Source organism: Monodon monoceros, unplaced genomic scaffold (genome assembly GCF_005190385.1).
Source record: "Monodon monoceros isolate NGI ecotype Baffin Bay Population unplaced genomic scaffold, NGI_Narwhal_1 Super_Scaffold_1, whole genome shotgun sequence".
NCBI classification, from domain to species: Eukaryota; Metazoa; Chordata; class Mammalia; order Artiodactyla; family Monodontidae; genus Monodon; species Monodon monoceros.
Window position 1 is genome coordinate 51,751,228 of NW_021703765.1, and position 14,136 is coordinate 51,765,363.

Genomic DNA, 14,136 nt, shown 5'->3' on the forward strand with positions numbered 1-14,136 from the left:
ACCCCCCCATTCTGGGGAGCCTCTGCAGCCCGCCACTGCCAGGGTCCCGGAATCCAGGGACAACTCCCCCAGGAGAACGCACGGCGCGCCTCAGGCTGGTGCTATGTCATGCTGGCCTCTGCCGCTGCAGGCTCACCCTGCACTCCGTGACCCTCCCTACCCCCAGCCTGAGTAAGCCAGAGCCTCCGAATCAGCGGCTCCTTTAACCTCGTCCTGTCTGAGCAAAGAGACGCTCTCCGGCGACCTACACACACAGGCGGGGCCAAATCCAAAGCTGAGCCCCTGGGAACTGTGAGAACAAAGAAGAGAAAGGGAAATCTCTCCCAGCAGCCTCAGAAGCAGCGGATTAAAGCTCCACAATCAACTTGATGTACCCTGCATCTGTGGAATACATGAATAGACAACGAATCATCCCAAATTAAGGAGCTGTGTGGATGAAAGGCTCTTGGTGCTGCAGCCAGGAGTTAAGTGCTGTGCCTCTGAGGTGGGAGAGCCAACTTCAGGACACTGGTCCACAAGAGAGACCTCCCAGCTGCACATAATATCAAACAGTGAAAATCTCCCAGAGATCTCCATCTCAACACCAGCACCCAGCTTCACTCAACGACCAGCAAGCTACAGTGCTGGACATCCTATGCCAAACAACTAGCAAGACAGGAACACAACCCCACCCATTAGCAGAGAGGCTGCCCAAAATCATAATAAGTCGACAGACACCCCAAAACACACCACCAGACGTGGAGCTGCCCACCAGAAAGACAAGATCCAGCCTCATCCACCAGAACACGGGCACTAGTCCCCTCCACCAGGAAGCCTACACAACCCACTGAACCAAGCTTGGCCACTGGGGACAGACACCAAAAACAACAGGAACTACGAACCTGCAGCCTGCAAAAAGGAGACCCCAAACACAGTAAGATAAGCAAAATGAGAAGACAGAAAAACACACAGCAGATGAAGGAGCAAGATAAAAACCCACCAGACCTAACAAATGAAGAGGAAATAGGCAGTCTACCTGAAAAAGAATTCAGAATAATGATAGTAAAGATGATCCAAAATCTTGGAAATACAATAGACAAAATGCAAGAAACATTTAACAAGGACCTAGAAGAACTAAAGATGAAACAATGATGAACAACACAATAAATGAAATGAAAAAGACTCTAGATGGGATCAATAGCAGAATAGCTGAGGCAGAAGAACGGATAAGTGACCTGGAAGATAAAATAGTGGAAATAACTACTGCAGAGCAGAATAAAGAAAAAAGAATGAAAAGAACTGAGGACAGTCTCAGATACCTCTGGGACAACATTAAACGCACCAACATTCGTATTATAGGGGTTCCAGAAGAAGAAGAGAAAAAGAAAGGGACTGAGAAAATATTTGAAGAGATTATAGTTAAAAACTTCCCTAATATGTGAAAGGAAATAGTTAAGTCCAGGAAGCACAGAGAGTCCCATACAGGATAAATCCAAGGAGAAATATGCCAAGACACATATTAATCAAACTGTCAAAAATTAAATACAAAGAAAACATATTAAAAGCAGCAAGGGAAAAACAACAAATAACACACAAGTGAATCCCCATAAGGTTAACAGCTGATCTTTCAGCAGAAACTCTGCAAGCCAGAAGGGAGTGGCAGGACATATTTAAAGTGATGAAGGAGAAAATTCTGCAACCAAGATTACTCTACCCAGCAAGGATCTCATTCAGATTTGATGGAGAAATTAAAACCTTTACAGACAAGCAAAAGCTGAGAGAGTTCAGCACCACCAAACCAGCTCTACAACAACTGCTAAAGGAACTTCTCTAGGCAGGAAACACAAGAGAAGGAAAAGACCTACAATAACGAACCCAAAACAATTAAGAAAATGGGAATAGGAACATACATATTGATAATTGCCTTAAATGTAAATGGACTAAATGCTCCCACCAAAAGACACAGATTGGCTCAATGGATACGAAAACAAGACCCATATATATGCTGTCTACAAGAGACCCACTTCAGACCTAGAAACACATACAGACTGAAAGTAAGGGGATTGAAAAAGATATTCCATGCAAATGGAAAACAAAAGAAAGCTGGAGTAGCAATTCTCATATCAGACAAAATAGACTTTATAATAAAGACTATTAGAAGAGACAAAGAAGGACACTACATAATGATAAAGGGATCAATCCCAGAAGAAGATATAACAATTGTAAATATTTGTGCACCCAACATAGGAGCACCTCAATACATAAGGCAAATACTAACAACCATAAAAGGGGAAATCGACAGTAACACATTCATAGTAGGGGACTTTAGTACCCCACTTTCACCAATGGACAGATCATCCAAAATGAAAATAAATAAGGAAACACAAACTTTAAATGATACATTAAACAAGATGGACTTAATTGATATTTATAGGACATTCCATCCAAAGACAACAGAATACACATTTTTCTCTAGTGCTCATGGAACATTCTCCAGGATAGATCATATCTTGGGTCACAAATCAAGCCTTGTTAAATTTAAGAAAATTGAAATTGTATCAAGTATCTTTTCTAACCACAATGCTATGAGACTAGATATCAATTACAGGAAAAGATCTGTAAAAAATACAAACACATGGAGGCTAAATAATACACTACTTAATAACGAAGTAATCACGGAAGAAATCAAAGAGGAAATCAAAAAATACCTAGAAACAAATGACAATGGAGACACGACGACCCAAAATCTATGGGATGCAGCAAAAGCAGTTCTAAGAGGGAAGTTTATAGCAATACAATCCTACCTTAAGAAACAGGAAACATCTCGAATAAACAACCTAACCTTGCACCTCAAGCAATTAGAGAAAGAGGAACAAAAAAACCCCCGAAGTTAGCAGAAGGAAAGAAATCATAAAAATCAGATCAGAAATAAATGAAAAAGAAATGAAGGAAATGACAGCAAAGATCAACAAGACTAAAAGCTGATTCTTTGAGAAGATAAACAAAATTGATAAACCATCAGCCAGACTCATTAAGAAAAAAAGGGAGAAGACTCAAATCAATAGAATTAGAAATGAAAAAGGAGAAGTAACAACTGACACTGCAGAAATACAAAAGATCATGAGAGATTACTACAAGCAACTCTATGCCAATAAAATGGACAACCTGGAAGAAATGGACAAATTCTTAGAAATGCACAACCTGCCAAGACTGAATCAGGAAGAAACAGAAAATATGAACAGACCAATCACAAGCACTGACCAATCACAAGCACTGAAATTGAAACTGTGATTAAAAATCTTCCAACAAACAAAAGCCCAGGACCAGATGGCTTCACAGGCGAATTCTTTCAAACATTTAGAGAAGAGCTAACACCTATCCTTCTCAAACTCTTCCAAAATATAGCAGAGGGAGGAACACTCACAAACTCATTCTATGAGGCCACCATCACCTTGACAGCACAACCAGACAAGGATGTCACAAAGAAAGAAAACTACAGGCCAGTATCACTGATGAACATAGATGCAAAAATCCTGAACAAAATACAAGCAAACAGGGGCTTCCCTGGTGGCGCAGTGGTTGAGAGTCCGCCTGCCGATGCAGGGGACACGGGTTCGTGCCCCGGTCTGGGAGGATTCCACATGCTGCGGAGCGGCTGGGTGGGCCCGTGAGCCATGGCCGCTGAGACTGCGCATCCGGAGCCTGTGCTCTGCAACGGGAGAGGCCTGCGTACCGCAAAAAAAAAAAAAAAAAAAAAAGTATACTTGGCACAATAAACTGCATAAGTTGGAAGTGTACAATTTGATACCCTCATGAATCAAGATAATAAATACAACCATAACCCCCTAAAAAAAAAATACAAGCAAACAGAATCCAACAGCACATTAAACGGATCATACGCCATGATCAAGTGGGGTTTTATTCCAGGAATAAATTCCAGGAATAAATTCCAGGAATGCACGGATTCTTCAATATACGCAAATCAATCAACGGGATACACCATATTAAGAAATTGAAGGGTAAAAACCATATGATCATCTCAATAGATGCAGAGAAAACTTTTGACAAAATTCAACACCCATTTATGATAAAAACCCTGCAGAAAGTAGGCATAGAGGGAACTTTCCTCAACATAATAAAGGCCATATATTACAAACCTACAGCCAACATTGTCCTCAATGGTAAAAAACTGAAAGCATTTCCACTAAGATCAGGAACAAGACAAGGTTACCCACTCTCACCACTCTTATTCAACACAGTTTTGGAAGTTTTAGCCACAGCAATCAGAGAAGAAAAGGAAATAAAAGGAATCCAAATCAGAAAAGAAGAAGTAAAGCTGTCACTATTTGCAGATGACATGATACTATACATAGAGAATCCTAAAGATGCTACCAGAAAACTACTAGAGCTAATCAATGAATTTGGTAAAGTAGCAGGATACAAAATTAATGCACAGAAATCTCTGGCATTCCTATACACTAAGGATGAAAAATCTGAAAGTGAAATCAAGAAAACACTCCCATTTACCATTGCAACAAAAGGAATAAAATATCTAGGAATAAGCCTACCTAAGGAGACAAAAGACCTGTATGCAGAAAACTATAAGACACTGAGGAAATAAATTAAAGATGATACAAATAGATGGAGAGATATACCATGTTCTTGGATTGGAAGAATCAACATTGTGAAAATGAATCTACTACCCAAAGCAATCTACAGATTCAATGCAATCCCTATCAAACTACCACTGGCATTCTTCACAGAACTAGAACAAAAAATTTCACAATTCGTATGGAAACACAAAAGACCCCGAATAGCCAAAGCAATCTTGCGAACGAAAAACGGAGCTGGAGGAATCAGGCTTCCTGACTTCAGACTATACTACAAAGCTACAGTAATCAAGACAGTATGGTACTGGCACAAAAACAGAAAGATAGATCAATGGAACAGGATAGAAAGCCCAGAGATAAACCCACACACATATGGTCTCCTTATCTTTGATAAAGGAGGCAGGAATGTACAGTCGAGAAAGGACAGCCGCTTCAATAAGTGGTGCTGGAAAAACTGGACAGGTACATGTAAAAGTATGAGATTAGATCACTCCCTAACACCATACACAAAAATAAGCTCAAAATGGATTGAAGGCCTAAATGTAAGGCCAGAAACTATCAAACTCTTAGAGGAAAACATAGGCAGGACACTCTATGACATAAATCACAGCAAGGTCCTTTTTGACCCACCTCCTAGAGAAATGGAAATAAAAACAAAAATAAACAAATGGGACCTAATGAAACTTCAAAGCTTTTGCACAGCAAAGGAAACCATAAACAAGACCAAAAGACAACCCTCAGAATGGGAGAAAATATTTGCAAATGAAGCAACTGACAAAGGATTAATCTCCAAAATTTATAAGCAGCTCATGCAGCTTAATAACAAAAAACAAACAACCCAATCCAAAAATGGGTAGAAGACCTAAACAGACATTTCTCCAAAGAAGATATACAGACTGCCAACAAACACATGAAAGAATGCTCAACATCACTAATCATTAGAGAAATGCAAATTAAAACTACAATGAGATATCATCTCACACCAGTCAGAATGGCCATCATCAAAAAATCTAGAAACAATAAATGCTGGAGGGGTGTGGAGAAAAAGGAACACTCTTGCACTGCTGGTGGGAATGTGAATTGGTACATCCACTATGGAGGATAGTATGGAGGTTCCTTAAAAAACTACAAATAGAACTACCATATGAGCCAGCAACCCCACTACTGGGCATATACCCTGAGAAAACCATAATTCAAAAAGAGTCATGTACCAAACTGTTCATTGCAGCTCTACTTACAATAGCCCGGAGATGGTAACATCCTAAGTGTCCACCATTGGATGAATGGATAAAGAAGATGTGGCACATATATACAATGGAATATTACTCAGGCATAAAAAGAAACGAAATTGAGCTATTTGTAATGAGGTGGATAGATGTAGTATCTGTCATACAGAGTGAAGTAAGTCAGAAAGAGAGAGACAAATACTGTATGCTAACACATATATATGAAATTTAAGGGGAAAAAAATGTCATGAAGAACCTAGGGGTAAAACAGGAATAAAGACACACACTTACTAGAGAATGGACTTGAGGATATGGGAAGGGGGAAGGGTGAACTGCGACAAAGCGAGAGAGAGGCATGGACATATATGCACTACCAAACGTAAGGTAGATAGCTACTGGGAAGCAGCTGCACAGCACAGGGAGATCAGCTCGGTGCTTTGTGACCGCCTGGAGGGGTGGGATAGGGAGGGTGGGAGGGAGGGAGACGCAAGCGGGAAGAGAAATGGGAACATATGTATATATATAACTGATTCATTTTGTTGTGAAGCAGAAACTAACACACCATTGTAAAGCAATTATACTCCAATAAAGATGTTAAAAAAAAAAAAAAAAAAAGAAAACCCCAGGCCCAGAAACTGGAAAATTCTCCCAAATATTTAAGAAAGAAAAAACACAATGTAACACAAGATCTCCTGCACTGTATAAAAAGAGACCATACCTTCCACCTCATGTTATGAAGCCAGTATTACCTCGATGCCAAAGTCTGACAAAGACACTACAAGAAAGGGAAAACACATGCCAAACTCTTCTTAACGTGGACTCAGAATTCTCTAAATAAAACACTAGCAAATGGAATATAGTTAAATATAAAAATGATCATATATAATCATCGAACTTGGTTTTGGTTTGTTTTTGTTTTTTGTTTGTTTCCTTGGCCAGGGCTGAAAACTTCTGGTAATATTCAAAAATCACTGTGATTTATGCCATTAACAAAATAAAATATCAATATCTTATGATAATGTCAATATGCTTATAGAAAACATGTGACAAATTCAACATTCATTAATAATCTTTTACTAAACTAAAAATAGAAGAGCACAGCCCTAATCTGACAGTAAGTATCTTCCAAAAAAACTATGGAAAACATACCTATTGAAATTTTGAAACCATTCCACTGTGATCAGTAAGACCATAAGGATGTCTGCCACCATGACTTCCATTCGAACTGTCTGAATTAAGGGGTCAGTTTAGGAAGGATGCTTGGATATTAGTTCCGTATGCAAAAGTAAATCAAACTCTTATTTACCAGCTACAAATAAATAGAAAAATAAATAAATACTAAAATTATACCATTTACAGTTGAATCCAAAAAGTCAAATACCTTGAAATAAATCTAACAAAAGATGAGAATTACCTTTACAGAAAAAAACTACATAAAGTTACTAAGATAGTAAAGAAGACCTAGATTAATGGATAAATATACTTTATTCATAGATTATAAAGATACTCATTCTTCCCAAGTTTTTCTGTAGATTTAACACAGTCAAAATCAATACTCCTAAAGGCTTTTTATTTTGTTGTTGGAAATTTACATTCTGATTCAAAAATTTATTTTAATTAAAAGGTTAAAGAATAGCCAATGCAATTTAGAAAAATAAGAACATCTTGACAAAACACATGTCAAATTGACCTTATAATCATTCTTAACCAAGTGCTATTAAACCAATTAGATTTTAGACAAGGTGTGAGATATATCAGAATAGTTTTACAAAATAATAGAAGATCCTCAAAAAAAGAAAAGTTGTGGAGTTTGGCAAAAAATGAAATGATTGAATGTGTGTTATCCAGAGTTATTTTTATAAAATATTTCTTGCTGTTAATATGTTTATAAAACATACCAAAAAAAGCCAAGCAGATTCAAATTTTACTCTAACTTTTAATATGATTTTTTAAATACTAGTTAAAAGTTTTTGACACAAAAATTTCCTAACTGGAAGAGACTACATAACTGTGCAACAAAAGTGCCATCCCTGGGCTTCCCTGGTGGCGCAGTGGTTGAGAATCCGCCTGCTAATGCAGGGGACACAGGTTCGAGCCCTGGTCTGGGAAGATCCCACATGCCGCAGAGCAACTAGGCCCGTGAGCCACAACTACTGAGCCTGCGCGTCTGGAGCCTGTGCTCCACAAGAGAGGCCACGATAGTGAGAGGCCCGCACACCGCGATGAAGAGTGGCCCCTGCTTGCCACAACTACAGAAAGCCCTCGCACAGAAATGAAGACGCAACACAGCAAAAATAAATTAATAAACTCCTACCCACATCTTCTTTAAAAAAAAAAAAAAGTGCCATCCCAATCAAATTTAAATAAATTAGAAAAATAAAACAAAATAATTTTCACGACTATAAAGTAAAAGACTTATGTGCAAATTACTTGGAATCAATGAAGATTATTTTCCAGCTATATAGACAAATATAGTTTCAATTTTTAAAAAAGATTCAAACTTAAATAAAAGATTTGAACAAGTGAAGCTACAAGATGCTATTTTTATTTTTAGTATCTCAGCATTGTAATTTCTTAAAGAATAAAAACTTAAAGAATGCTTTGTGGATCTATATATTGCTTTAAAAATAGTAAAACTCACAATATAATAGAAATTTATGCACTAAAATTAAAATAATTTGTAGTAATTTCTTTTGTTAGGATATGTCATGTTTGACCCTGTTACAATGTTTTGAACTATGTAAAATAATGGTTTATTTCCAAACCTAAAAATTCTTTTAAAAATCTTATTGACAACTCCAGTTGCTACTATCTTAGCAGATCAGTTTCTTCACATTTTGCTGAAATATAGTCAAGGAAAAACACTTCAGGAAATAAGTGTATAATAATTAATGAATTATGTATACTTTTACTACTCATCCTAAATCACCTTTCTATAGAAACTTTAGACATGGGCAAGAGTAAACAGACTCAGTAATTTTTTATAATTTCCTGATTTTCAATTATATTCAAACCATGGATTTTCACAAATATTTTTATGAATTAATAGGGAAGGTATATTTATCAACTTAGGAGAACAGATCTATACAGTTTGCTAACATGATTGATGATTTTTAAAATATTTAAACCAGAAGCCTGGGCCTCTGTACTCTTACCTGCTGGGCCCCAAAATGTTAGTAGTGATTCTGCGTCCAGTTTTCAAACTTTGCTCCATAAAGGAATCATGCCCCTCTCTTTCCATCCTTGAATGTCACTGCTGCTGGAAGCCGACTGTTCTTCAGAATGATTTAGAAATCTTTGGTATTCTGGGACACCATTAGCTTAAAATCCTATTTACAAATATGATGTTTTTGATATTAAATAGTGAAATATGTCAGCTTGTAGAACATCTGCATAACTTAGTAAGCCAATATTTTCCAAATGACCAAAACATTTTGACACAAAATCTCACACAGGTAGGAGAGCCATTCAATATATAAAATAACTCAGGGGATTTTAATGTAACAGAGAACAAAAATTTCATTGATAAGATGTCAGATTCCATAGTACACCTTTTCTTTAAGAAAAAAAAAAGAGAAGATGAGTTTTGGTGTAAAATCCAGGAATATTCACACCCTTTCAAAGAAACCATTAAAATACTCCTCACTTTTCCCACTATAAGTGTGGGTGAGTCTGAATTTTCTCTGTATAATTAACTGAAACAACATATTGCAAATGACTGAATGCTGAAGCAGATATAAGAACCCAGCTGTATTATAAGGTAGACATTGTAGAGATTTGCAAAAATGTAAAACAATATCACTCTTCTAAGTTTGTTTAGTAAAATACAGTTCTCATAAAAATATAGTGTAAATATATTATTCATTTCAACTTGTACTAAATGTAGTTTCTTATTTTAAAATAAATTCATAAATATATTTTTTTAATTTCCTAGTTTAATTTTTAATATAGCAAATACAGAAATATGTAAAACCACATAAAAACTTTTGTGGGTTTTTAATACTTTTTAAGAGTGTAAAGAGGTATCTATATTAAAAAAATACAGAACTCTTGATTCAACACATTCCTTCATTTTTTTGCTGAGGAAACTAAAAAAACACAGAGACGATGATCCACATTATCCAAATCACAGAATTAGTAGAAATGCTGAGACAAAAATCAAGGTTTTCTGAATTCTAATTAATTATATTGGTCTCCTAAGGCCGTCCTAACAAAGTACCAAAAACTGGTGGCTTAAACAACAGAAATGCATTGTTTCACAATTTCAGAGACTAGAAGTCTGAGATCAAGGTGCCAGCAGAGTGGGCTCCTTCGGAGGTCTGTGAGGGAGAATGCCTCTCTCCTAGCTTCTGATGGTTTGCTGTCAATCTTTGATGTTCCTTGGCTTTTAGATGCCTCATCCTGATTTCTGCCTTCATGTTAACACGATGTTCTCTCTGTGTGCAGATCTGTGTCCAAATTTCCCCCAGTCATATTGGATTGAGGATCCACCCGACTCCAGTCTGACCTCATCTTTACTAATGACATCTGCAATGACCCTATTTCCAAATAAGGTCACATTCTGGAGTGCTAGGGGTTAGGACTTCAGCAAATGAACTTTGGGGGACACCATTCAACCCATAATACAAGCCCAGTGTGTTCTTCCCCCAATCCTCCTATATATCAAGAAGTATTCTCTTTCCTAATTTCCTTTCTTTTCTCCCTACTGCATTCCAGTCTCACATTCTCTCAATATATCGACAGAAATACTCATATGAAATGCCTATAGGGAAAATTGATTCTCAGGAAAGCAACCATTATAATGGAAATAGAAGTTCAAAGTCAAGTTGGCTACAAAGAGGAAGTGCAACTGAAGATCAGCCTCAGATGATTTCAATAAACAGAGGTGAAGACAGGTAACATCTCAGGAAATTAAAGAGATGTCTCAGAAAGCTAACACATTTATGAATGAAGATCACAAAATGTTATCTCGTGCATTTACAGAATGTATTAAAACCTCACGTGTAAGGAAAATGTGATTTATCAAAAATTCTTGAGTAGCTAGAATGAAGTATGAATTCCAACCATGTACCTTTTCTCTCCATTGACTATGATTTTGGGTATTGGTGAAATGTATTCTTCATCTGAAGTGATGGATTATACTGGTGGAAAAAGTGATATGTCCTATTCCCAATTCTGATAGAACTTGGTCCTCATCTACATGACAGTCTATAAGCCTTGCTCTCCTCCCTTTATAACTGCCTTCTTCTCCTTTCCCCCAAATACCCAACAGCTGATCTACTGTGAAGTAAAGGAATCAGAGCAGTCCCCAAAAGATTGACAAAGTATTAAGAATACAGTAAATTCAAAAGACTTTATGGAATTGAAATCACTTAATAAGACACACTATCAGTCTGAATTCTCCAGAGAAACAGAACCTATAGGAACAGGAAGTTTTAGAGATTTCTTATAAGGAACTAGCTCACATGATTATGGAGGCTGAGAGTCCCAAGACCTGCAGTTAACATGCTGGAGACCCAGGAGAGCTGATTGATTGTATGGTTCCAAGTCCGAGTGCAAAGGCAGGAGATGCCTGATGTCCTGCAGGAAGACAGTCAAGCAGAGAGAGAATAAATTCGCCCTGACTCAGCCTTTCTGTTCTATCAAGGCCTTCAATGAATTGTTTTGGTGCCCAACATGGAGGAGGGCAATTTGCTTTATTGTCTACTGATTCAAATGTTAATCTAATTCAGAAAAGCCCCTCACAGACACACCCAGAATAATGTTTAAACAAATACCTGGGCATCCTCTGGCACAGTCAAGTTGACACATAAAATTAATTATGACAGGCGCATAATAGTCAAAAATGTTCTGTGCTGAGAGAGATTAAATTACTAATGCAGTTAATTACAGAGTTTTTAGCCAGAATACTTTATTAAAATCTCAATTTAGATTCTTCTCCCTTTATATGGCCCTCTGCCGACACACACACACACACACACACACACACACACACACACACACACAGAGGCAATTTTGAAAGACCTTTACTCAGCAACTTTTTGGACAGATAGCAGGGACAGTTTGAAATAATCTGGTGCTTTTTCTTCCTTTTGTAAAAGACTGAGCACATTGAGGAGGCTAATTAGCTTGCCCAGGATGGGAGGAGAGAAGAAGACAGGAGGACAAGATGGGAGTGAGAGGAAAGGTGCCCTAGACCCTGAGCAGCATGCAGAGATGGAAAGGCCTCAGCAGTGATGTAACTGGATACACAAACTGCTAGAAAACAGGATAAAATACATAATTTTTATATAAAAATAAATCTATAACGTAATAATACAAATATATAAACCAACTATTTTCAGACACTTTACCACAGGATTGTGTCCCCTAAAAGAAGAGAAAGAAATCGGCTGAGCCAGGAATAGCTTTCTGCCTGGAGGCATTTTCCAGCGGGAGCTCAAGCACAGGAGACCAAGCAGAGGGAGCTGTCGTCCTGAACTGAGGAAAGAGAGGTCAGTGGCTGTTCCGGTGGCTGAAGCATCTAGGCAGCTGCACAGGAAGAAAGCTCTAGAAATCATCATGAGGATATTTAAATGTATGCTGTGCTTGCAACACTGAGGCCACGCTAGAAATGCCCTCCCAAGCTTAAAAGCAAGCCTTTAGACTTGAGGAAATGTGACAGAAACTAAAATAGATTTGGAGCTAGCAAAACAAAAAATTCCCAGTATGATTTCTTCTTTGATCTGTTATTGAGATGCCTATTTATAAATTTCCAAACATATGGACTCTTTCGTTATCTTTGCCTTGTTGATCTCTAACTTAGTAACACTGTACTGAGATAACGTGGTTGGTATAATGTTTGATTTACTGAAATATGTTGCAGCTTGTCCTACGGCTTAATATATTATCATTTTTGGCAACTGATTAATGCGTGTTTGAGAAGAATGTAGACTCTCTAAATTGTAGTCTGAACTACAGATATACATTTGCCAGTATATCTGGTTACCTTTAAGAATAAGAGATGCATACTTGGATTTTTTAATGTCAATAAAAATCAGTAACCTTACCCTTTCGGAACGGTCTCACCTTCAGCTGTGGGTAGCTTAAGTTGGAAACATGAGAGAAGAGCATATACTAGCTGGCAAGGTCACATGTCCACACCTGTGGCTACCTGGTCTCCCAAATGCTGCTGATGTTATTTCCAGTTGTATCTAGACCTCAGAAAACACACAAAAAAGTCAAGAGAATTAGAAAGCCCTTCAACAGAGCGGAAGGTAGCTGTGACAAATAGACATTTCAATAGGGGGAAGAAAAAGCTATTAAGATAAACTGAAGATCAAAGTGTCTGAAAGTTTCCTTAATACTGAGTTGACTAAAATAGTTTAGAAGAGATAAAGGTTTACATAAAGAAGCATAAATCTCCAAAGAGAATTGACTCAATTTTGCAGTTGAGTGGCGGGCGTGCTAATATTTGGTGGATGAGATTCAGAGGCGCAAAGGAAAGGCATTGTCCTGGGAGATGCCCTAACTTTCCTACAGTCCTGGGATCATCAGTGTAAAGAATGAGACTGTGAAGTAGTCCTGACAACAAGCTCCTTCTGCCCCTCAGGATTTAGACCACAGTCTAAGCCGCATTGTCCAATACGATAGCAGGGAGGCCACAGGTGGCTATTTAATTTAAATTTTAACTTTAATAAAAATTAAATTTTCCTTTAGTTATTTCTTAAATTAAAAATGGAATAAAATTAAAAATTCATTTATTCCATCACATGAACCTACTTGAAGTGCTCAATAGCCACATACATATTAAAGAACACATCCTTCATCACAGAATGTCTTCTGGACAGTACTGGCCTAGAGGGCACCTATGGTCTCCAGGGGGCTCTCTGTCTCAAGAGCAGGCTCAGCAGATTCTGGACAGACAGCGGGGCATCAGAAACTGTGCTTATTCTCCTGAGCAAAGTTTGAGGGGGATGGAAACGAAGAACGGGTCCAAGAGGATGCTGTTGTGTGAGAAGATGATTGCCTGAGGGAGAACTAGCTAAATTATAAGGGATGAAAACAAAGGAAAAGTAGAGACCTCGACAACTGAATGTCCCCCTGAGGGAAGATAAAGGAGTCAATGAGGAAAAAAGTATTCCTTTTTCCACCACTGGAGCCCCATTGGGCTATGTGGTTAATCCCTAGCACAAAAGAGGTTATCAGACAATGTCAACAGACAGAGGGTGAAGGGAGAGAGGGGTATGGAGAACCTTGCTTTTATACGTTCAGAGGGTTAACTGTTCATGACTTAGGGGGGATTGGGAGATGATTAAACTTTCGGCACAGAAGGCTCGTCT

General features: G+C 37.8%; 1 long non-coding RNA gene across 1 annotated transcript; it reads right to left on the reverse strand.

The window, feature by feature from the left end:
- Window positions 1–6,372: 6,372 nt before the first annotated feature.
- On the reverse strand, window positions 6,373–13,448 carry LOC114894205. The gene is made up of 3 exons (XR_003793167.1): window positions 11,281–13,448; window positions 8,971–9,144; window positions 6,373–7,124 (listed from the first exon to the last, which is right to left on the reverse strand). It is a non-coding gene; the product is annotated as an uncharacterized LOC114894205 (long non-coding RNA).
- Window positions 13,449–14,136: the final 688 nt, after the last annotated feature.